Genomic DNA, 25,661 nt, shown 5'->3' with positions numbered 1-25,661 from the left:
ATTTCCAAGGATACAAACCAGGAATGACTCCACTCAAATCAGCAGCATTACATCTGTGGAAAAGTAAGAAGAGAATCAGTTAAAGATAAATGGCTACAAAAGACAAGAGAAATCTGTAAATCAGAGGGGCAAGCCCCCACTCACCAATCATCCTAAACTATCCCTTCGTCACTTCAGTTTTATACTGTGTCAATCTCACAAAACTGGCACATAAATACTTTTTTGTGTTAGAAGTGTTATTAGCATACTCAGAACATCTAATGACAGGTTTCAGAGTAGCAGCCGTGTTAGTCTGTATCCGCAAAAAGAAAAGGAGTATTTGTGGCACCTTAGATAAATTTGTTAGTCTCTAAGGTGCCACAAGAACATCTAATATTACATATAATAGAGATATGAGAATATCTGCATATGTTACAAGAAACTCTATGAGGGAAATGTTGCAGATTTTTTGTTGGGGGGGGGTAGGAGGGAGTAGTGTTTGTTCTTCTGCAAATCTGACCAGAGAATGGCCTGCAAAAACCATAGATCCACCAGATCTACAGGGATCTTCCAGATGCCCCTTGTGCAGAGGCCCTGGGCCTCTAAACTGTTTCTAGGTGCCCTGACTGACCCTTGGCTCACTGACAGCATGACTCCAGTGGAGTGCTGCCACCAGGAACTATCATGGGCCCCTTCCCTTACAGATGGGCTGAACACCAAAGCTATGACTCCATTAGTATTAACTTTGGTGCTGAATCCCTGCAAGGTTGTAAGCAGGATGATGCATGGAGAGTACCCATCCGCTTCCTCTCCTCTCACACAGATTCCCATCTCTGTACAAGAGTTTAGACTGGGTGTGACGTAAGCATGGGAATCAGCATTAGGTATAAGAAACATAAATGGCTGCCTCGGGCATTACATTTTTACGGTGGCTCTAGCTCAACTGCTCCTCTCCATATCCAAGACAACTTTTCATGGCCTGGCTGCCCCTTTTAAAGTACCCCGCATGCCAGCAGCAACAGCAAGCCAGAAGTTATCATGACAGTGCAGCTCTAGCTCCGCTGTCTCTGGTCAAGATAGCTCTGGGGGGCTGGTCATATTGAGTGATCTTCCACCCTAGTTGTGGTACCCTTGTCACAACCAGGACATCAGAACTGCAAGCACCAGCCTGTGTGGGACACGGGGAACAATAATATACAATTGACATTCTCCTCCCATCATCCTACACCCTAGGTGGAGATTTGTGGCGTTTTGTCTTCTCTGCTCACAGCCATTGATGGGGTGATCTTGGTGGCTGTCTGGAGGAAGGCAGATCCTGGATCTCCCACATACCTCAGCCAAAAGTTACTTGCAGTTGTGGTGCTTCTCTGAGATCCCTGGAGGTGCATAAGGACTGAGGGCAGGACAGTGCAGGGAACTATAGTGAGAAGAGGCCAGCTTCTCCCACCCCTACTCCAGTACTCCTAGTACTCCCAGAGGAGGGGAAGGGGAGCAAAGTCTGCCCCCAAATCAGAGTGAGCCAGCATGGCGCACTCAGGCCCCAGCCAGCTCCTCCCGGAGACATGTACTACACTAAGGATGGCAGAATCCGGCCTAAGGGGATCCTAAAGGTAAATCTACGGGCCCACGGCGTCAAATGCAGGCAGTCCGCTTCGGAGGCCTTCTCCGGAGCCCCTCTGCATCTGCCAAACCCTTCCCGGTCAGGAGCACGTGGAGGGACCCCCCTGCAAGGTTCCCCCGGGTAATCCCCCTCCCAAACACGAAGGCTGGGCCTGCGGCGCCGCTCCAGGGAGTCACAGGACAAAAGGCTCCAATAGGGACCCGAGCGAGCCCGTAACCTAGGAGAGCAGCATTGTTTGGGGGCGGAGGAAGGGCGCCGCGCCGGCTGAGGCTCCAGGGAGACTGGCCCTGGGAGTGAGCCCCGCGTGGCCACTGAAGCGCGCGCCGACAGCCCCCCGCCCGGGGAAGGCGCCTGGACCCGGCGCCAGTGCCTGCCCGGCGTGCGGCAGGAGGGAGTCGGGGTGAGTAGCCGCAGCGACTGGAGCAGGCCGGGCCGGGCCGGGCCGGGCCGGGCGAGCCCCGCGCGGGGAGGGGGCCGCTGGCGCTGTGCGGGGCGAGAAAAGGAGCATCACATGAGGGGAGACGCAGCGGCGTTGCCACTTGACTGGCTGCTTGTGCAACGCGTATGGCGGGAGAGGGGAGTTAGTGTCTGGTGCACAAGGTCGCGGGGGCGGGTGGGCATAGCCTGGTCCCACCTGAGGGAGGGAGGGGTGGCCTTGCCCAGCGCTGTCCCACCCCACCGCCGCTGGTGCACGGGAAGCTGCCGAGGTAGTGCCGGGCCGGCCAATTCTAGCAGCCCTTCCAGGGTCGGAGCAGGGGGTTACACCACACTGGGTGGCATGAAGTTCACCGGAACAGACCGTTGCCCGGGGGAGTTGGAGGGAGCTGGTCCTCCCCTCCGCGCTCGTAGAATAATTAAAATCGCTGCTTTCGACAATGTAAATCAGTTTCCCTCTGCTCCCGCCGCTGGGAAGCCCGCGGAGCATCTAGCCCGCGTTTGCAGAGGAAGTTCTGCAGTTGCAAACTTCAGTTTTACTCAGAAGCAGACCCATGGGCCTTGATTCTCAGTGACTCGGTTCCTGAAAGAAGGGGAAAGGTGCTTTGTAGCTGGGGTCCTCTAGACCTCTCTCTAGTGTAAATTTGCATGTGAGCTGCTTCCTCGGGCCCCTCAGGGGCACGGGAAGTGTAATAGTGCAGTGCCTTCCAGGCATGCCCTCTCTTTGCCCTTGGCCTGTCCCTGACATCCCAGCTGGGAGCAGGAACAGTACAAGAGTGCACAAGGGAGGGGCAAGGCGGTGGAGAATCAGTCCTGGGCAGTTCATCTGAGGTAAATTTCATTCTAAAGTGTAGAGTGCATTAGTGTTTCAGGTTTGCTACAAAGTATCTGAAAGCATTATTTTGCATTTCTTATCTGTCTTAAACATAGCTGTACCAATTTAAATAAAATAGTAAAAACATAATTTGCATCTGGACTAAGAAAGCATATGCTAAATTTAAGCAATAAGCTATCCCAGTAATTTGCATCCTAACATGCTATATAATCTTATTTAATATTTACTTTGCAGTATTGCATAGAAGCCAGCCAGGTCAGTAACCTATCTTGCTAGGTTTTGTAAAACAATATAGTAAACGGCAGTCCCTGTCCCAAAGAGCTTACAGTCTAAAAGACAAGATGTAACAGTGTGTGAGACAAACAAGCAGGTCAGGGTGCGATGAGAGTAACATGAGGTAACAACAACAAAATCCCACAATAGCATGTGCACAGTTCTTAGTCAGGAGCCACACACACAGTTTCCCTTTCAAATGGGGGATTCAACATTTGGTGGAGTGTGAATTGCAGGTTGGCAGGAGCAAAGCTTATGAGATTGCTGCCCACTGTGGTATCACACCTACCTCATTCCATTGGTATTTGCTTTTGTAAGTAAGTCAGTGCAGACCGGATGAAACCCCCTTACTCAAGGTGTGGAGGAAAAGGTGGGGAGAGGAAGTGGCTTGTGGGATAGCTCATGGCAACTGGAGCTGTGCTGCTAAGGAGCTGGAAAGGGCAAAGGGAGTTGTGTTCTTCTTATTATTAAGGCACGGATAGCTTGTATTTAACAGCTACGTTATTTTTAGTTAAACATTACATAACACAGCAATGAGAGGCTTCTGTAGGCTTCTGTCTGCCACAGTCTGTGCTACACCAAATGGTTCAGAACTCCACCTTCCAAAATGGAGGATGACCTTTGGTGTCTGCCACGGCACCTCATGTCTTTACACAACAATAAAGCTACTCCACACAGTGGTGGGACAGGAGCTAGTGTGTAGGCACAGTGCTTCTGTGTACGTGATCCAGGCTCTGGTAGATCTCCTGTGTAGAGCTTGGTTCTAGAGGCAGAGCATGACAAAATCTTAACCTTAATTATTACTGAAAAATTGCTTACTTTCTCATTTTACCATATACTTATAAAATAAATCAAGTGGAATATAAATATTGTACTTAGTTTTCAGGATATAGTATATAGAGCCGTATAAATAAGTCATTGTATGAAATTTTAGTTTGCACTGACTTTGCTAGTGCTTTTTATGTAGCCTGTTGTAAAACTAGGCAAATATCTAGATGAGCTGATGTACCCCGTCACATTCTATGGCTTGGGGGAGCATACTGTAAGCCCCATATTCCTCATTTTCATATAATCGTGATCTTACACATAAAGCATGCCTTGTAAGGTATAAGGGAAAAGGTTATGATCTGCTGAAAGTCATTTCTCTATCCATATATGTATATCATTAATGCATATGAAGTTATGAGAATTGTGAGGTATGGTTGCTGTAAGTTGGGGAATCAGTCAGATATTAACTCCCCAGAGGCAACAGCAAGGAAAGTAACTAATGCCTGGGCAGGGTGTGAAACAATCCATCAACAGCCATTGTCCAGCAAGGGAGCTACAATGCAATGACTCACCTTCATGAGGCCACACCAGAGGAATTGCTCAACCTTGCTGGGTGACGGAGCAATAGCCCCCAGGCATGCCTGGACTTTTGTTCTACAGGCACATGGACTGAGGGTATAAAACAGACACAGTGGACACATACTGGGCCCTTCTCCTGCCCCCACCTATGCTGCAAACAACCAAGATACTGAGAGGAAGACAAGACTCCAGCACGGGACATTGGCCCAGTTTTAAGGAGCAAACCTGTATATTAAGGACTGCAAGATCCAGTGGGGTGAGAAAAACTGCTTAGTCTAGATGTTGCCCAGCCTAATAGGGTTGAGAGTTTAGACTGCGTGCTTATATTGTATTTTATTTTATTTTGGTAACCACTCTGATTTTTGCCTTTCACTTAATATCACTTAAAACCTATCTTTGTAGTTAATAAATTAGGGTAGAATAAACAAATTTATTAACTACAAAGAGGGGGTAGAATAAACAATCTTTGTAGTTAATAAATTTGTTTGTTCTACCTGAAGCAGTACATTTGGTTTAAAGCGTGTCAGAGATTCCTCTCAGGATAACAAGCCTGGTGTATATCAATTTGTTTGTTAAATTGACAAACTCATATAAGCTTGCAGCATCCAGTGGGCATAACTGGACATTGCAAGACGGAGGTTCCTAGGGTTGTGTCTGGGACTGGAGATATTGGTTAGTGTCATTCAGTTGCACGATCCATGAAGCAGCTTACATACCAGAGACTGTGCGTGAACAGCCCAGGAGTGGGGGCTCTCACAGCAGAGCAGGGTAAGGCTGGCTCCCAGAGTCAAGGACTGGAGTGACCTAGCAGATCACTGGTCCGGATAACACCAGAGGGGAACATCACAACCCCCTGGAAGACCTCTGTGTACTCCCAGAGGTACACGTACCCCTGGTTGAGAACCACTGGAATAGTCTGTGAGATGATGATATGGCCCTTACAAATAAATCAGTACAGGTAAAAATCTGCCCTCCAAATCATGCACATAAGTCCCATGGGCTTCAGAATTTGGTCCATTGGGTACAGCTTGGTTTTATTTCTATGTCTGTGTTAGAGAAGCTTGAGGTTTCCAGTGAATTTTAATTAAACAAGATACAAGTAAATGATTATTTGAAATTGGTCTCTGCGAGTAAGCTCATATAGACATAAATATTTGTATTGAATTACATTTTTTAATATTGTGTAGCAGAAAGATGAAATCAAAGCCGAACTAAAGAGGTTAGTGAAACATGACATTTTAAATGGGGTATGGTGATGGTTACAGTTTGCCCAAAAGCTGAAGCAACTACAGTATTCAGAACATTCGGGTTGGAAGAATATTGCTATGGCAACAAATTACTTTTATATTCACCTAAAGCAAAAATAGATCTCTCTCTCCCTCTGTGGGAAGCACATTTTAAAGTGCTTGAAAGATTAAAGGTGATAGGCAGAAACAGTTGCATGAATATATTTTCATTTTTGTTCATTTGCTTTATATATATTTCTGTATGAATCTGAAATGTAGAAATAATTTAGAGCTAGAAGCATCTTATTGCCAAAATGTAGGAATTGCTTAGGTAAGTGGGGGGAAGGGGAAAGTATAATTCAGACAGAACTTCTCTTCTGACTGTGGTATAACATGTTGGGCTTTAATTTATTAAAAGAAATATTCCCAACAATCTTAAAATAGAATTTTTGTATATATTTGACAAGACTCTTCTCGCATGACCCCACACAAATTTTTTATTCTAGATCAGCTACATTGTATGTTACACTAGTGGATTTTCTGGCAAGACAGAGATTAGTTCATTTCATCTTTTATTTTTCTTTTGAAAAGGTATCTGACTTTCATTTTTCTGAAAGTGAGCAGCTAGCGGGGCTTTGTGCCTGTGTCTCAAACGGTGAGCCTATGTGCAAGGGGGCAGAGTGGCTGAACAGGAGCCGTGTGTCTCATTAGGAAATACCCAATGTGCAAGAGGCCCTCTGCTGGAGCCACAGAGTTGGCTGTGCACCTTGCTCATCCCATTGGAAGACCTGGCAGAGGGGACATTCTGGGGTGGGCCAGGGCAGACATGGGTATATTGGATACAGGAGGGGGAATAAGAGGGTGTTCTCATGCCCTGGCTATTCTGCATCCATGCAGTGTCTCAGATGCTATTGCATCAGTTACCCTGGCCCCATCAGCCCCTGAATAGTTGAGGTAGAGGTTGCCTCCCTTCAGTCCCTGTGCTCAATTTGGATCTTTGTTAGCTGGAGATTGAGGCTGCATGAGGTCTAAATTGAGGTCCAGTTTGGACAAGAGTTAGCTAATTTTGTTTCGTTGGGGAAACAACGAGAAGGAATGATAAAATACATAGCAACTCCTTTAATTGGCTGCGGGTGGCTGTTACTTGTGAATCATGTTTACAATATAGGATAGCTATTAGAACAGAGGCTACTGCTGGATGTGCAGGTAGCAGCCACATCAAGAATACTTTTTACCATCTGTACCTGTTAAAGTGAATGGGACCTTCCATTTCATGCTTAGACCAGGTCATGCATATATGTGCCTTTGTCACCTTGAGATTATACTACTGTAATGTACCTTAACAGGGCAAAAAAGTATATAAAGGTCTATTCTCTGTTCTCCTACAGACTTTTTATAGCACTCAGATGGCATGAGTGGGCTGTAAAGGCAGCTCATCATCCCATCAGAAATATGCCTAAAGGACAATGCAGAGTTCAAAAATTCTTCCACAGCCCCATCAACCTTCTAGTTGGCTTGCTAAAAAAGGAATGTTTCTTAATGACAATAGAACTCTTAGGAAGATCCAACTACTGTAAGTATGTTGAAGTTTGCTCTCAGCAGAGTTAATTGCAGGATTAGGGCCTTTGTCATGTTTATCCATACTTTGTGCCAAGCATATTCAAACAGAAGAGATGGAAAAAGAAACCCTCTAGCTCAGTAGTCTCAAGGAACACCAAAGCAACCTCATGATTGAGAGACTATGCGCAAAATTCTCCTCTCAGTTACACTAGTGCAAACTCATTGACATCAAATGAAGAGGAAAGGATTACAGAGGCCTTTTAGAGGTGCAGCCACTGGAGGGGGTGAGAGGGACTAGTCTTTTTACATCCAGTGATGACCCTCTCCAAATTGCTGCAGGACTATTGATTCTCACTCCTGGTTTCCCCTGATTTCTCCCCAACTTTTAGTGTGGTTGTACCATTGCCTTGAATGGGGTTCCACTGGTAGATCAAATGAGAATTTTGACTCTGTCACTAAGGATGGGGGTAGCATAAGCCTCTCATACTCCTCCATCCCATGGCCTTTTTCAAAGAAAGTGGGATGTAATGTAAGTTCTCTTTTTCTCTTTGTGCCTTTTCTCTCCCTAGAAAAGGTGGTAGAATAGGGGAGGCGGCCTCTGCAGCACATGTACACAGATACCTAAAAGCATAACTAGGGCCCCTCATCCCACTTCGTAAAAAATAAGTGGGTCAGAGTGAGTTATAGACTGATCTTTGTCTATTTTTAATAAATATCCAAGTAGCTTGTATTTACTAGTTTCATCCCCCCATTCCCTCCTACCTAGTTTTGAACAGTCCTCCAAATACTGCTCAGCATTGCTTTTAGATGTTTAGGATTATGGTATTTTGCATGAATATAATTCTATGGGGCTATGCTGCACTTATAGCCTCTTCTACCCTTTCTTTCAGTGTGGGACCCAAAGGAGGATGATACCAGTATGTTCTGGTAACAACTATAGCATTGGCTCCCAACAGTAATAGATTGATGGATGCCTATGCCTATGAGAATCAAATACACAGATAGTGAATTTTCCCATTTTTGTCAAATCCAACTGCTGTTATTTTATAATAGCATAAATTATTGTATATTAACTCTATGACCACATTGATAATGCACATGTGTGTGATAGATCTTCTTCTGTATTAGACTTAGATCAGTTGTACTATCAAAGAAAAAAAATCTGCAAAGGTACCATTATAGACTGTTGTTGGGGTTATTTAATAGAGTTGCTGCATAAGGGTCTCTCTCTCTTTTTTTTTTTCTGTTAAGCAGACTCGTGCAGAATATATATATATATCTCCAAATGCCTTTCTTCATTGCTCTACTAGAAACACAATGGCATCTATGACCCTGTTTAGAGGAAAAAAGCTTCTGTTTGTCTCCTGCTCTTTCTGTCAGCATTCACACAGTAAGTTCTCTAGAAATCCCTGAGGTATTCCAGTGTCAGACCACAAAGCCATTTCTGCCTTTTAGAAAAATAATTGTGTTTCAAGGAACAAAGACACTGGGGAATGTTCCTGTGAAGTAAAGACTTGTAGCAATGCAGATACAGGAACTGAAAGGTTGGTGGGGGAGGGGTAAAAGACTGAAACAGAAGCAAAGTAAAAGGAGAAAATACATATATTCTGATTTTAGTTACTCTTGTGAAAATCCAGAGTAACTCCAGGAAGTCAATTAAGTTCCCTGGGGTAGTGCAGATCAGAATATGGCCTTGCATGAAGAAAAGGTGAGCAGTGATCAAGAGAGACAGAAGAAACTCTAACCCATACCGACAGCAGAGTATTTTGGGAGGAAAAATAAATGGGGTTATGAAGTGTTCCTTCCTTCTTCCCAAAGTATTAAAAACAATTTGGATCAAATTCAGATCTGAGTAAGCAAGTACACATCCTACTGATGTAGATTATTTATTATAAACATTGCAGTAACTCGATCAGGCCCTCTGTGCTAGGGGCTGTACCAACACTTAACAAAAAGAATGGTCCATGCTACAAAGAGCTTACAATCGAAATATAAAAGAAGAGACAAACAAACAGATGGGGGGAGCACAAGGTAACAATGAAACAAAATTGGTCAGCATGATAAATACTGGTCAGACAGTACACCAGCTGCTTAATCTTTGTCAAGTTTTTGTCAGTTTCTCAGAAGAGATGTAAGAAGGGATTTGAGGAGGATAGAAGTTGTGCCTGTTTATAGCAGGGCTGATGTTCTCTCTCTGTCCTAGATTCTGTGCTGAACCCAGTTTTTACTGGGTTCTCTGAGGGGGCCACAAAGGAGTTGGTTGCAGCTCCCAGATTCTGGGGCCAGTTATATACTGACCCTAACGTAGATTAGAGCAGCTTGGGGACTGCAATAAACTTTACTGGTTGGCTATGGCCCCCAAAAGGAAGCTCTGCCAACTTGGGATTGCCAGAGCACAACACTCCAGCTACGCTCTCTTTCTCCCCACCCCTGCCATACACCATCCCTACAGCTGTAGGAGCATTTAATATTTATAAAACAACTATTTTCAGGTTGTTTTTAGTATTCACACTTACTACCCATCTAATCCCACAGCTGTAAGAAAGTATTGGTACAGTGGATAGTATCAGTTCTGCCTGATTTTCTTCTTGTTTACCTCAGTGGAGTTACGCCGGTGTAAAACTGGAGTATCGGTGAGAAGAGAATCAGGCCTAGATTGTCCAGCTCATGTAAACAACTGTGAGGGGAAAAAACAACTCTCTTTTTCTATAACAAAAAAGGTGTTTAGATTTTCATTGCTTCATCTTCCTGAAAGGTGTATTGTTGAACGCTAATCTCTAATTGGTTTAGCTCGTGGGAACCGTCGCCTCTTGAACTTCACATTCTTCATGGATTCTGTGTGACTTTTCAGAGGGGAAGGACACTTTTCATGCTTCACATGAAGAAACCAATAATATGATCTCATCAGGAGATGAAGGCGTTCGAAGTCCAGATTTCCAGTCCCATTGATGCAGAATGTTTACTTGTCAGATCTCGTTTGTTGTCAGTGTTCAAATGCATGTAATTTCTTGCAAGACAGGGTTTTGGAATGTGAGGCCCCAGCAGTAATGAAGGACATTTATATGGTGGTTGAGCAGATAGTATGCTTTTTTTTTTATAAATTGACTTAGTAAAATCAACACAATGCCGGCATTAGTATTCAGTTTAAATTTAGGCTTCTATGAACAGGCGGTCATGCAGTCAATTTCTTAAGCAAAATCTTCAGTGTTAGAGTATGCCTCTGGTATCTCAGATATTTCATAAGAAGAGCACAAGGCAATTTTCAGTATGTTGGGAATGTTCAACCTTAGACTGAGATCCCATTTATCTGTAGAGCACACTCTGAATTCCTGGTATCCTCCTACTCTTTGACTCTTATCTGTTTGTAGCAAAAGTAATTGGTGTATACTTCAACTATTCTTGTCTGACTGCTGCGCATGTAGTTTCTTTAGGTCTTGTTGAAAGCCGGATTAGGAAATACATTACTTAAGAGCAGAACTTGAAACTAACTACTATTAGGATGTCTACACTACAAACAGAGGTGACTGCCACGTATGGAGACAAACCCAAGCTAGTTAGCTCAAACATAAATAGCAGTGAAGCATTGGCAGAATGGGTGGCAGCAGGGGCTGGTCACTCAAGTGCATATCCAGGGTCCTGGGTAGGCTTGTATAGCCCATACTGTCGTGGCTTCACTTCTGTTACCATTTGAACTAGCTAGATCAAAGCTAGCTTGAGTGTCTCTCCATGTGCAGCAGTCAGACTTCTGATTGCAGTGTAAACATACCCTTTGGCTGTTATGGATTTTGGATAAAATTCTGAAGTCCTTACTCAGGTCCCATGTTGTCCACTATATCTGTGAGTGTGCAGCATATTTGCCCTGCCTTCCAGCCCTGAGGAGCTGTTCTGCAGGGTTCCAGCCATAGGTTGTCTTAACTTCTGCTTGTTTCCCCCATGGTTTTGGCGAGAGGGAATCGGGAGGAAGCCAGATGACTTGCAAGCCCTATCCGTTCCTCACCATTTGAGGAAAGGATGGGCCTGCTGAGTTATCTCGCCCCCTCCAGATTCCCTCTTCCCCAAGCCATGGGGGAAGCCAGCAGAAGTTAAGACAACCTATGGCTTATTAATATCACGTTTTCCCCCCTCCACACTGTGGAACATCTCCGTAGGTGGAAAGGCAAGAGACGCCCACATGGTTGTCTTTTGCCTCCTGAAAATCCCCCAGGATCTTTGCAAACTTCAGGGGTGTGTGTGGTTTAAGTGTTTGGAACACCTCACTACTTCTCTAGGGGGAAAACTTCCCTTTCCCACTGTGAAAAAATTTTTAGAAAACTAAATGTTAACTGGTGTGCACTTCTATTCTAAGTTCATATTGAAAATTCCCAATTAGCCTCCTTTCTGGAGACAAGGAGACATGGTAACACATTAAGGGACCCTGCTTAGGGGAAAGAAGACTCCTCAAGTTTGGATTTTGAATTTCCTCATTGTCATTCCTTTAGGACAGTGGTTCCCAAACTTGTTCCGCTGCTTGTGTGGGGTAAGCCCCTGGCAGGCCCGGCCGGTTTGTTTACCTGCTGCGTCTGCAGGTTCGGCCGATCGCGGCTTACAGTGGCCACGGTTCGCTGCTCCAGGCCAATGGGAGCCGCTGGAAGTGGCAGTCAGTATGTCCCTCAGCCCACGCCACTTCCAGCCGCTCCCATTGGCCTGGAGCAGTGAACTGCGGCCACTGGGAGCCGCGATCGGCCGAACCTGCGGTCGCGGCAGGTAAACAAACCAGCTGGGCCCGCCAGGGGCTTTCCCTGCACAAGCGGCAGAACAAGTTTGGGAACCACTGCTTTAGGAGGTGATATTCCCCTATGGAACTAATATGGGGCTTGCCCCCATAAATTTGCATATCTTGATAGATCTTTGGAGGCAAGGACCATCTGCACAGAAGCCTGGTGCCTCAGCACATCTTCCTCCAATAGAGTGGAGGAAGATGGAGTGGAGCTCTTTCATGATTTGTACTGCCAATGCCTCCCCCCGCCGGCCATCTGGTGGGTATACTAGTGAGCCTTTAGCATGGAAAAAAGTAGTTCAGAAAATCTTTGCTTGGTTACAAAACAGAATAGAGAGAAAGCAGCACAGCTGCTATAAATTGTGCCTCTGTAACCTATTAGAATTCTTTGAAAAATATCCACAAAGTAGGGCATAAAAGAACAAATGGATATAATTTTAGACTTTCAAAAGGCTTTTGATAACGTTCCTCAGAATGGGCTATTAACAAAACTTGTTAGCCATGGGGTGATAGGAGAAGTCTTATCATGGATTAAAAACAGATGGGAAATAAAGTGGAAGTAGGAATAAACTGTCCATTCTCAGCATGCAGTGAAATTAATACTGAAGTGTACCAGGGAGCAGTACTACCAACAGGAGCAGTGTTTAATACATTCATGATCTGGAAATGGCTTTGTGAAAAAGTGGACTCACCACTAGAGTGGTTGGGTGTAGCATAATGTATCTCTGACGGGCACTCCCAGCTGATGGCCTCTCTGATGGTCCGCCTCTTCCCATGACTTAGCCCTGCAGCCAACCCTTCCTAGGTAACAGCCTCTCAAAAATAAAAGTCTAATATCCTTGTATCAAGATTCCAGATCTGACTCTGAGCCCCATGGTCCTTGCATCCTTCCGACGGGGCTCTCCATCGATCCATATCCCTGTCTCAGAGCTTCACACTGCTTTCTCCTGTGGCTGGTAGGGGAACCGAGGCCTTCCCACTATACTGGGTTCCAGCCCAGGGACCCTATAACTAGTAGTCAGCGACTGTTTCATCCAACTCCTTGCTGCTGATTCCCTGGACTTCTTCCAGCTCACCCTTTCTCAGGCCTTCACCCCCCACAGCCTGTCTAGGTTCACCCTTCTTCTCAGGGCTGGGACTGTCAGCAAGTTAGGTAGACTCGCGCTAGCAGGGCTTGAGCTAGTGTATTAAAAATAGCGGTGGCACACGGTGCCTCTGGCAAAGACTGCGGCTAGCCACCAAAGCTCAGGCCCATGGGGTCAGGTGGGCCCGAGCTGCTGTGTTCATTCTGCAATTGTTAGCACAGTAGCTCAAGCCTCACTGGCATGAGTCTGTCTACCTGGGCTGGGAGCTTGACTCCCAGTGCAGTATAGACATACTATCAGGGCTGTCCCCTGGAATCCCCTAACAAACCCAGTCCAAAGGTACAAAACAAACCAACTTCTGCTCTCCTCAGGCGTGGCCCTTCATGCCTCTTAAATGCCCCTTGCTGTTCTTCCACTGAACAACTCCCAGAGCTCTCTCCCTGGAAGTCCAGATCTTGCCCTTTTATCAGGGCTTACCGCTGGAACCTGCTCCACTTCCCAGGAATGCCTCATCTCTGTCCTGGCCTCCTGCCTAACTTGTCTGTTCAGGAGAGGGTCCCAGGGCTTATTCTCTCTCCTGGGTTTCCTCCTTGACCGTCCGAGTATCTTTATTCTCTGTAAAAAGAAAAGGAGGACTTGTGGCACCTTAGAGACTAACCAATTTATTAGAGCATAAGCTTTCGTGAGCTACAGCTCACTTCATCAGATGCATATCGTGGAAACTGCAGCAGACTTTATATATACACAGAGAATATGAAACAATATTGATAAATGAAATCAATACATGAATATTGTTTCATATTCTCTGTGTATATATAAAGTCTGCTGCAGTTTCCACGATATGCATCTGATGAAGTGAGCTGTAGCTCACGAAAGCTTATGCTCTAATAAATTGGTTAGTCTCTAAGGTGCCACAAGTCCTCCTTTTCTTTTTGCGAATACAGACTAACACGGCTGTTACTCTGAAACCTGTCTTTATTCTCTGTAGTCTCAGACAGTGACTGCAGACTCTCCATGTAGCCCTCTGCTTCTTGCTTCCTGTTGATGACCATCATGCACTGTACTTTGTATCTTGTTCATGATTTAGAGTCTCACGCCCTTCCTGCTATTCTTAAACTTTTTAAAGAGTTGCAGAAGAGCTTTTCTTATTTTCCTTCTATTCTTGATGTTACAAGGAAAATTGTTACTCTGAAACCTGTCAGGTCTTAATGTAACAGCCGTGTTAGTCTGTATTCGCAAAAAGAAAAGGAGTACTTTCCACGGCATGCATCCGATGAAGTGAGCTGTAGCTCACGAAAGCTCATGCTCAAATAAATTGGTTAGTCTTTAAGGTGCCACAAGTACTCCTTTTCTTATTAAGACCTGAGTTTTCTATATAAACACCTCCTTCACTGGTACAGTCGTTATAATTCCAAATGATATGATCTATTGCGTCCTGGGTTATGCATAATTCATCTTTATGCTTGTTAATTAGAAATAAATTACTATTTAATCTGCAATGCTGTGTTAGAATTCTTAATAGAACCGCTTCGCTCTTCCTCTCAGGGCCTTGGATTACATCACCATTTTCAACAGTTGGGCATACTTATTGGAATGTTTTCCCTTCATTTCATTTGCTCACAGTTCTTGCCATTCCTTCCTTTATCTCATTTTTGATTAGGTATTTAAATTCCAGTTTGCTTAAGGGGATTCCTAAGTCAACTTGTGCATTATCAGTAGCACTTTTTGCCTGTTTGTCCGCCTAGTACAGGTATACCCACGTGCACCAGGATCCCTGCTAGTACTATGGTTATAGCCAGTTGTGTGCCTGTTTGGTTATTAGCAGTAATACTTCATTAAGAATATCATTTCTGCTGTCAGATTTACCACCATAAATTGCCCGCATCCCTGACAAGGAATCAGAGAGGGTGGCCATGGTAGCTGGCCACATATCTATAGCTCAGTTTAGTCCTAGCATAATCCCTGTTAGCTCAGTCATAATGACAGATAAAGTTATTAACCTTGCGGCTTCCTTGAGTCAAAGTGAGTGCACACAGAAGGCTGTTCCCACTCTTCTTGTTCCATGCTATCTGCATATATTTGGCAGTAGTGTCCCCATTTATCACAAATACATAGATTTGGTAAATATACAAGATATAGCAATCTTCTCCTTTTATTAATTTAATTATATAATTCCATGTCTGTCTCAGGGGATGGTTTTCCAATGATAAAATATTTTCCCATAGCTATAGATTTTGTTCTTTTTCAGTCCTTTCTTTACATTAAGATGCTTTATCCACTTCTATACAGTAACTCCTCACTTAACGTTGTAGTTATGTTCCTGAAAAATGTGACTTTAAGCGAAACGATGTTAAGCAAATCCAATTTCCCCATAAGAATTAATGTAAATGGGGGGGTCAGGTTCCAAGGAAATTTTTTTTTTTTTGCCAGACAAAAGGCATTATATACATTTTAAATAAGCAATTTAATACAGGGTATTAAACAGGCTGGCAGCCCCCCTATCAACTCCCCTACGTGCTCCCCCTAGTGCCTACTGCCCGCCAGCGGACCCCATGGATCAGCGCCTTCCCCTGCCTCCTGCCCGTGGCAATCAACTGTCTTAGGGCGTTCAGGAGGCTTTGGGGAGAAGCAAAGACACGGCGCGCCAGCTCCCCCCTCCCTCCCCTGCCTTCCGCCCACAGCAATCAGCTGGTTTGCGGTGTTCAGGAGGCAGGAGAGGGAGGGGGAGCCTGCGTGCCGCATCCTTGCTCCTGCCTCCCGAATGCTGCACACCAGCTGATTGCCGTGGGCAGAAGGCGGGGGAGCAGGGTGAAGGTGCTGATCTGCAAGGTCCGCCAGCGCGTGGGGTGGTGGGGGCGTAGGGAAACTGACGGGGGCTGCCAGCTGTGGACAAAGCAGACGGCCAAATGACGTTATAGCGGAGCATTGCACAACTTTAAATGAGCATGTTCTGTAATGGAGCAGGGACGTAAGATCAAAACAATGTTAAGCAAGAGGATGTTAAGTGGGGAGTTACTCTACTCTACTTTTGTGGGGAATTTTGATATTTTTTTTTGTCCTACCTGACTTCCACTTAATCCCCAACAATCATTATATATTATTAGGGTCATGTTGTTGTCTTTGCAATTGTCTACTACTTTGGCCCAAAAAGTTAAGTCTAGGAGTTTCATTCTAAAAATGACCGGAATTTCACTGGCTGCTATCTGTAGTGTACACACACAGGTGTAATAATGAAGGCATCGCATGCAATACGCAATGCCTGCGCTTGGATATAGTCTAGTTTTCTCAGATTCCCGATCACGGCTGACCCAAAGGCCTGGTATCTATACTCAGTAGTTGCTCTAACTAGAGCTCTGTATCACATTATACCACCATTTTCTTATCCACTCCCCAAAATGTTCCAGAGATACTTTTAGTTAATTCTACCTTTGTACCTTATCTTTAATATTTTCAGTGTGGTCCCTCTCAGTGAGCTTGTTATCAGATATCTCACTTAAGAATTTGTAATTTTTTACTATATTTATCTGTTGTTTATATAGATATAACTTTAAATCTTTTGGATTTTGTTGTGAAGATCATTCCCTTAGTTTTATCTGCAAAAAGAAAAGGAGTACTTGTGGCACCTTAGAGACTAACCAATTTATTTGAGCATAAGCTTCCGTGAGCTACAGCTCACTTCATCGGATGCATACTGTGGAAAATACAGAAGACGTTTTTATACACACAAACCATGAAAAAATGGGTGATTATCACTACAAAAGGTTTTCTCTCCCCCCACCCCACTCTCCTGCTAGTAATGGCTTATGTAAAGTGATCACTCTCCTTACAATGTATATGATAATCAAGGTGGGCCATTTCCAGCACAAATCCAGGTTATCATATACATTGTAAGGAGAGTGATCACTTTACATAAGCCATTACTAGCAGGAGAGTGGGGTGTGGGGAGAGAAAACCTTTTGTAGTGATAATCACCCATTTTTTCATGGTTTGTGTGTATAAAAACGTCTTCTGTATTTTCCACAGTATGCATCCGATGAAGTGAGCTGTAGCTCACGGAAGCTTATGCTCAGATAAATTGGTTAGTCTCCTTTTCTTTTTGCAAATACAGACTAACACGGCTGTTACTCTGAAACCTGTCATGAGTTTTATCTGTGGAGACCTTGAAGCCCTACCTGTTTCCCCATTCTGCACTCCTTTTAAGTGCATTGTTTTTATGTCACTTTCAAGGTTTCTGGTTTTGGTCCATATGGCACAGTCATCGGCAAATAATGTGATCACTAGTCCTCTATTCCTCTCCTTAGGGAGGCCATTTATCATGATGTTGAAGAGGGTTGGGCTAATTATGCTCCCCTGTGGAATTGAATTTCCAATTGAATATACCTTGGCAAAAGTAACCTTATTTAGACTTTTGCTTACTACACTACAGAGTTAGGTTGATTGTAATGCAGCTTATGTCCACCTAATTACATCAGTGTACACACTACAGCCTTGCTTCTGCCGATGTAAGTGCCCTACTACACTGACATAATAACTCCTCCACAAGAAGTGTAGGGCTTATGTCGGTGTAGCTAGGGCAGACGCAGTGTCCATGTAGATGCTGCAGGTTACTTACATCAGCTGTTGGCTGTCATTCTTGCCATCTTGGAGCTGTGAAATTGACAAGAAAGCCTAGTTTCCCCACTCCCAGCTGAGCTGCTGCCTGATTTCCCTGCTCCCAGCCAGACTGCTGCCCATGCTTCTGGCTTCCAGCCCAGGCTCCCTGGTCCCCTCAGGGAGCCCTGCTGGCCCCCAGATTCCTGGCTTCCTGCTCAGAGCCGGGCTGCTGCCAGTGCTTCCCGTTGAGCTGCTGCTGCCTGGGCTCCCCACTGGGAGCCCTGCTGCCCACTGAGCTCTTAGCTCCCCACTTCCTGCTAGGAGCATGGCAGGTGCCCGGGCTCCAGGCATGGAGCTCCCTACTGGGCGCAGCAGGGAACCGGGAACCCAGAGCCTGGGCAGCTGCCATGCTCTCGGTGGGGGGGGAGTGGGGGAAATGGGCTCTCAGTGGGGAGCTGAAAGCTCAGGGGGGTGGAGGAGCGGAGATCTGGAGCCTGGGTGACTGCTGTGCTCCCGGCAGGGGAGCAGATGGACTCTCGGTGGGGAGCCAAGAGCCAGGGGAGGAGAGGAAGCCAGGCTCCCGGTGGGGAACCAAGAGCTGGGGAGCAGCTGAGGCTTTCAGTCCCCCACACTGCCCCTTGTAAGTGGTTGGAAGCACTCCTGGTGAGGACACATACCACCAACAGAAGGAGGGTAGTGTGGACATGAACCACCACAGTAATTACTGGGGTGGCTGTAAGTCAACATAACAGGTCAACGTAAGTTTGTAGAGTAGACATGCCCTTAAGAAGCCCCTTATCTATGGGCAGCACGTGAACCACTGGTTAGGGGAGGCTAGCCCCCAACCCTGCCCCTTCCACCCAAGGCCCTGCTCCTTCTGCACCCCCTGGAACCCAGAGCCCCACCAACTGCAGCCACTGGGCCCTGCCCCAGGCTGGCTATTGCCCGCAGCCCCGGAGCACCGGGAGGGAGAGTGTGCGACAATGCCGCTGTACCCCCCCCCAGAGCACTGGGAGAGTGCACGGCGGTGCTGCTGCCTTTCCAACCCCAGGAAGGTGGGCGGCGTGGCCCCAGCCCTTGAAGTCCAGCGGCACTGCTGAAGTTGAGCCCTGGGGGCAGAGTGTGGGCAGGGCCACGCCTGGCTGTTTGGGGAGGCACAGCCTCCCCCACCCGCTGCCCATGCCCTTATCCATCTGTACGTTCTTCCTAGAATACTCATGGAAGCCAATTTATGTAGTAGTCTTTCTCTATAACCTATGTCCAGGAAGTTTACTATAGTGAATTCTTTGGTTCTCATGCTTTTTTATGCTTCTGTCTCTATCCTTACAATGTGGTTAATCTCACTCCTACCCTGTTTTGAACCCATTTTGATTACATCTAGGAACCTGTTTCTTTCTAGTGGACTTCTAATCTCCTTACCATTGTTTCCATGGTTTTATCTAAACATGCTGTGAATGCAATTGGTCTGTGTGCCTCAGGTCTTGAGTGCAACTTACCTGGTTTCCTAACAGGGATGATAATCACATGTTTCCGGTCTTTAGGTATTTCACCTTATGCTATATATTTTTAGTATCACTCTCAAGCTTCCTTCGCTTAAGTGTTTAAGCATTTCAAAGCTTATTTTGTCCTTGCTGGTGCAGTGCTTTTGCTCCTTTATAGTTTTTTGGTGATCTTTCATATTAAAGTTTTCATTTAAAATAACTGCTGCTCCTCCCACCTCTTCATGATTTCATAATTATCATTAATGAACTTATTTTTCTCTCCCTAATTTCTATCATCTGATCCTTGTCACTACTGACGTTTTGAAACATGGTGCCCAGATTTTCTGCTTTATCTTTGTTGGAGCTTGTTACTCCGAATACTGCAACTCCTAAGTTTGGTATTATGAGGTTCTTACTCTTTATGCCATTCATTTTCCTAATTTGTTTAAGTATTGGTATCTTAGCTTTCCTGCAGTAGATTCTCCAGCCTTCTCTTTTTGTCTTTTATATAATCCTTTGTGCAACTGCCTTTTTAAATATTTCATTGTCTTTGCTATTTAAGGATTTTTTTTGCAGTCTTATTTGCTTTATTCCTTTCCTTAATTACCATTTCACATTTCTTGTTCCACCATCATATATGTGTAAATATATATATGTCTTTATGATTCCCTTAGTAATAGTCCTACAGAATTCCTCAAAATCTTCATTTATACATTGCTCAGTCACATTGCCCTCACTTCTGTTTCAAATGCATTTCCAGTTTGCTTATTTTTAGATTTCAGGTGGGGATATTATCTTCATCTTCAGTATTTCCTTTCCCTTGATATGTAAGTAATGTTAGGAAGTGGTCACTACCAATTCCCTCTTCTTTGTAAATTTTCCAGCTGCATTTACTTGCTATGGTGCTAGACGCTAGTCCCAGATCCAGGCATGAGACGCTTCCATCAGCTGTATTGAACCTGGTGGGGGCTTCATCATTTAATATTACTAAATTATTCTCTTCAAAGAATTGCTCTAAACATTTTCCATTTTTATCACTTTTCTTACTTCTGAGCAATCTGTTGTGACTGTTCATATCACCACAGATAATGAATGGGCATGTGACATCTGCAATTCATTCTTTCAGGTCCATAGCCTCTAGTTTCCTGCTGTCAGACTTAAGGCCTGGCAGCTGCACCTGCTCAGTATTCCTGACACCCTAATGAGGCAGCCAGGCTGCCTGATGGACCCGCCCTGTCTGATTGGCTGAGGAAGCTAGCAGGCTGGTTCTTCAGCTCAGCAGCAGCTCAACACACTCCCACAGACTCCCTGTGTTTGTCTCTTGCCCTGCTCTTTCACAGCTCCAGTCAGCCTTGTTCCCATCCTTGCTCCTGCCCTCCTTAGCATCTGGCAATCTTGGTCTGACCCTTGACTCAGAGTCGGACTCAGGAATCCGTCTTGACCTTTGGCACTGGTATTTGGCTTTGAGCACTAGGCTTCACTGCCTACAACCCAGTCTTCTGAGACCTGCATGGGTCATAAACATTATAAAGTCACAGAGACATAGAATTGTTTTGTATCAGTATCTCAGTAGCATTATACTCAATATTTAGCTTTTTAACCTCTACTTCAGGGGTTCTCAAACTGTGGATGGGGACCCCAAAGTGGGTCATGACCCCATTTTAACGGGGTCACCAGGGCTGATGTTAGACTTGCTGGGGCCCCGGGCCAAAGCTGAAGCCAGAGCCCCACCACCTGGGGGTGAAGCCGAAGCCCAAGTTATATGTCCTCTGGCTGGGGCTGAAGCCCTTGGGCTTTGGCTTTGGTCCCCCCGCCTGGGGCAGTCGGGATTGGGCTTTGGGCCCCCCCAACCTGGGATGGCAAGCTCAGGCTTCAGTCCCCACTCCTGGGTCATGTAGTAATTTTTTTTGTTGGAAGAGCATTGTGGTTCAATGAAGTTTGAGAACTGCTATTCTAATTTAAGGTCGTTCAGGCTTTCCTTAATGCAGGTTTCAGAGTAGCAGCTGTGTTAGTCTGTATCCGCAAAAAGAACAGGAGTAATTGTGGCATCTTAGAGACTAACAAATTTATCTGAGCATAAGCTTTTGTAAGCTACAGCCCACTTCATCGGATGCATAGAATGGAACATATAGTAAGAAGATATACACACATACAGACAGGTTTCAGAATAACAGCCGTGTTACTCTGTATTTGCAAAAAGAAAAGGAGGACTTGTGGCACCTTAGAGACTAACCAATTTATTTGAGCATTAGCTTTCGTGAGCTACAGTTCACTTCATCGGATGCATACTGTGGAAAGTACAGAAGACGTACTTGCTCTCCTGCTGGTAATAGCTTATGTAAAGTGATCACTCTCCTTACAATGTGTATGATAATCAAGGTGGGCCATTTCCAGCACAAATCCAGGGTTTAACAAGAACGTCTAGGGGGGAGGGAGTGGTTAGGAAAAAACAAGGGGAAATAGGTTACCTTGCATAATGACTTAGCCACTCCCAGTCTCTATTCAAGCCTAAGTTAATTGTATCCAATTTGCAAATGAATTCCAATTCAGCAGTCTCTCGCTGGAGTCTGGATTTGAAGTTTTTCTGTTGTAATATCGCAACTTTCATGTCTGTAATCGCGTGACCAGAGAGACTGAAGTGTTCTCCGACTGGTTTATGAATGTTATAATTCTTGACATCTGATTTGTGTCCATTTATTCTTATGCTCAAATAAATTGGTTAGTCTCTAAGGTGCCACAAGTACTCCTTTTCTTTTTGCGCACACATACAGAGAACATGGAAAAAGTGGAGTAAGCGGCTAATTAATTAAGATGATCTATTATCAGCAGGAGAAAAAAACTTTTGTAGTGATGATAAAGATGGCCCATTTAGACAGTTGACAAGAAGGTATGAGGATACTTAACATGGGAAAATAGATTCAATATGTGTAATGACCCAGCCATTCCCAGTCTCTATTCAAACCCCAGTTAAAACGGTATCTCATTTGCATATTAATTAAAGCTCAGCAGTTTCTCGTTGGAGTCTGTTTTTGAAGCTTTTCTGTTGTAAAATTGCCACCTTTAAATCTATTACTGAGTGGCCAGAGAGGTTGAAGTGTTCTCCTACCGGTTTTTGAACGTTATGATTCCTGATGTCAGATTTTTGTATTTATTCTTTTGCGTAGAGACTGTCTGGTTTGGACAATGTACATGGCAGAGGGGCATTGCTGGCACATGATGGCATATATCACATTGGTAGATGTGCAGGTGAACGAGCCCCTGATGGCGTGGCTAATGTGATTAGGTCCTATGATAGTGTCACTTGAATAAATATGTGGACAGAGTTGGCATCGGGCTTTGTTGCAAGGATGGGTTCCTGGGTTAGTGTTTTTGTTGTGTGGTTGCTGGAGAGTGTTTGCTTCAGGTTAGCCCTGTTAGTCCTCTGTAAGCGAGGACTGGTCTGTCTCCCAAGATCTGTGAGAGTGAGGGATTGTCCTTCAGGATAGATTGTAGATCTTTGACAATGCACTGGAGAGATTTTAGTTGGGGGCTGCGGGTGACAGCTAGTGGCGTTCTGTTATTTTCTTTGTTGGGCCTATCCTGTAGTATGTGACTTCTGGGTACTCTTCTGGCTCTGTCAGTCTGTTTTTTCACTTCAGCAGGTGGGTATTGTAGTTTTAAGAATGCTTGATAGAGATCTTGTAGGTATTTGTCTCTGTCTGAGGGATTGGAGCAAATGTGGTTGTATCTTAGAGCTTGGCTGTAGACAATGGATCGTGTGGTGTGTCCTGGATGGAAGCTGGAGGCATGTAGGTAAGTATAGCGATCAATAGGTTTCTGATATAGGGTGGTGTTTATGTGACCATCGCTTATTAGCACTGTAGTGTCCAGGAAATGGACCGCTTGTGTGGATTGGTCTAGGCTGAGGTGATGATGGGATGGAAATTGTTGAAATCATGGTGGAATTCCTCAAGGGCTTCTTTTCCATGGGTCCAGACGATGAAAATGTCATCAGTGTAGCGCAAGTAGAGTAGGGGCATTAGGGGACGAGAGCTAAGGAAGCGTTGTTCTAAGTCAGCTATAAAAATGTTGGCATACTGTGGGCCATGGGGGTACCCATAACAGTGCCACTGATTTGAAGGTATACATTGTCTCCAAATGTGAAATAGTTATGGGTGAGGACAAAGTCACAAAGTTCAGCCACCAGGTTTGCCGTGACATTATCTGGGTACTGTTCCTGATGGCTTGTAGTCCATCTTTGTGTGGAATGTTGGTGTAGAGGCCTTCTACATCCATAGTGGCCAGGATGGTGTTTTCAGGAAGATCACTGATGGATTGTAGTTTCCTCAAGAAGTCAGTGGTGTCTCGAAGATAGCTGGGAGTGCTGGTAGCATAGGGCCTGAGGAGAGAGTCCACATAGCCAGACAATCCTGCTGTTAGGGTGCCAATGCCTGAGATGATGGGGCATCCAGGATTTCCAGGTTTATGGATCTTGGGTAGCAAATAGAATACCCCTGGTCAGGGTTCTAGGCATGTGTCTGCACAGATCTGTTCCTGTGCTTTTTCAGGGAGTTTCTTGAGCAGATGGTGTAGTTTCTTTTGGTAATCCTCAGTGGGATCAGAGGATAATGGCCTGTAGATTGTGGAGTTAGAGAGCTGCCTAGCAGCCTCTTGTTCATATTCCAACTTAGGCATGATGACGACAGCACCTCCTTTGTCAGCCTTTTTGATTATGATGTCAGAGTTGTTCCTGAGGCTGTTGATGGTGTTGTGTTCAGCACGGCTGAGGTTATGGGGCAAGTGATGCTACTTTTCCACTATTTCAGCCCGTGCACATCGACGGAAGCAATCTATGTAGAAGTCCAGTCTGTTGTTGCAATCTTCAGGAGGAGTCCATGCAGAATCTTCTTTCTGTAGTGTTGGTAGGAAGGATTCTGTGGGTTAGTATGTTGTTCACAGGTGTGTTGGAAATATTCTTTGAGTCGGAGACATTGAAAGTAGGATTGTTAGGTCACCGCAGAACTGTATCATGTTCGTGGGCCTGGAGGGACAGAAGGAGAGACCCCGAGATAGGACAGACTCTTCTGCCGGGCTAAGAGTATAGCTGGAAAGATTAACAATATTGTTGGATGGGTTAAGGGAACTACTGTTGTGGCTCCTTGTGGCATGTAGCAGTGTAGATAGTTTAGTGTCCTTTTTCTTTTGTAGAGAAGCAAAGTTTGTGTTGTAAATAGCTTGTCTAGTTTTTGTAAAATCCACACAAACTTCCTCATGGATAGAAGGTTGGTTGTGAAGATGTAGGCATCCATACTCTTTCCTGTTTCTCTGTCTTGTCCATATGTGCCACAGTTGGGATTTTATTGTCTAGTGTCTCTATTAGCCAAATCTTTTGTATGCATGTTATTATCAGGCTTTGTTTTCATATCCATAATACTTTTAATTTGTACCCATGCACCACTAGGCTATGGGCATTCCAGCTGAAAATAGTTACCTCCTGTCAAGGTTCCTCCCCCACTCTGAACTCTAGGGTACAGATGTGGGGACCTGCATGAAAAACCTCCTAAGCTTATCTTTACCAGCTTAGGTCAAAACTTCCCCAAGGTACAAAATATTACCCCCGTTATCCTTGGAATGGCCGCTACCACCACCAAACTAATACTGGTTACTGGGGAAGAGCTGGTTGGACGCGTCCTTCCCCCCAAAATACTTCCCAAAACCTTGCACCCTACTTCCTGGACAAGGTTTGGTAAAAAGCCTCACCAATTCGCCTAGGTGACTACAGACCCAGACCCTTGGATCTTAAGAACAATGAACAATCCTCCCAACACTTGCACTCCCCCTTTCCTGGGAAATGTTGGATAAAAAGCCTCACCAATTTGCATAGGTGACCACAGACCCAAACCCTTGGATCTGAGAACAATGAAAAAGCATTCAGTGTTTTACAAGAAGACTTTTAATAAAAAATAGAAGTAAATAGAAATAAAGAAATCCCCCCTGTAAAATCAGGATGGTAGATATCTTACAGGGTAATTAGATTCAAAAACATAGAGAACCCCTCTAGGCAAAACCTTAAGTTACAAAAAAGATACACAGACAGAAATAGTTATTCTATTCAGCACAATTCTTTTCTCAGCCATTTAAAGAAATCATAATCTAACACATACCTAGCTAGATTACTTACTAAAAGTTCTAAGGCTCCATTCCTGTTCTGTCCCTGGCCAAGACGACTACAGACAGACCCACAAACCCTTTGTTTCTCTCCCTCCTCCCAGCTTTTGAAAGTATCTTGTCTCCTCATTGGTCATTTTGGTCAGGTGCCAGCGAGGTTACCTTTAGCTTCTTAACCCTTTACAGGTGAGAGGAGCTTTCCCCTGGCCAGGAGGGATTTCAAAGGGGTTTACCCTTCCCTTTATATTTATGACACGCCCCCCAAATCTCAGCTAGGGTGAAACACTGGCTGGGATTTCTTCCTGGAGCTCTAGGAAAACAGA

The 25,661-nt window shown here is 44.9% G+C and overlaps 1 protein-coding gene across 2 annotated transcripts in view; it reads left to right on the top strand.

The window, feature by feature from the left end:
• Positions 1 to 1,787: 1,787 nt before the first annotated feature.
• LOC140902194 (probable tRNA methyltransferase 9B) overlaps positions 1,788 to 25,661 on the top strand; it is a 95,080-nt gene continuing 71,206 nt past the window's right edge. The window contains exon 1 of one of the 2 annotated variants that reach the window (XM_073322143.1): positions 1,788 to 2,000. The gene's annotated coding sequence lies outside the window, so the exon portion shown is untranslated. The remainder of the gene's footprint in view (positions 2,001 to 25,661) is intronic. The other variant, XM_073322058.1, reaches the window with a different exon arrangement.

This window comes from Lepidochelys kempii, chromosome 1 (assembly GCF_965140265.1).
Source record: "Lepidochelys kempii isolate rLepKem1 chromosome 1, rLepKem1.hap2, whole genome shotgun sequence".
Taxonomy (NCBI): Eukaryota; Metazoa; Chordata; order Testudines; family Cheloniidae; genus Lepidochelys; species Lepidochelys kempii.
This window is presented reverse-complemented; position numbering and strand designations above follow the sequence as displayed.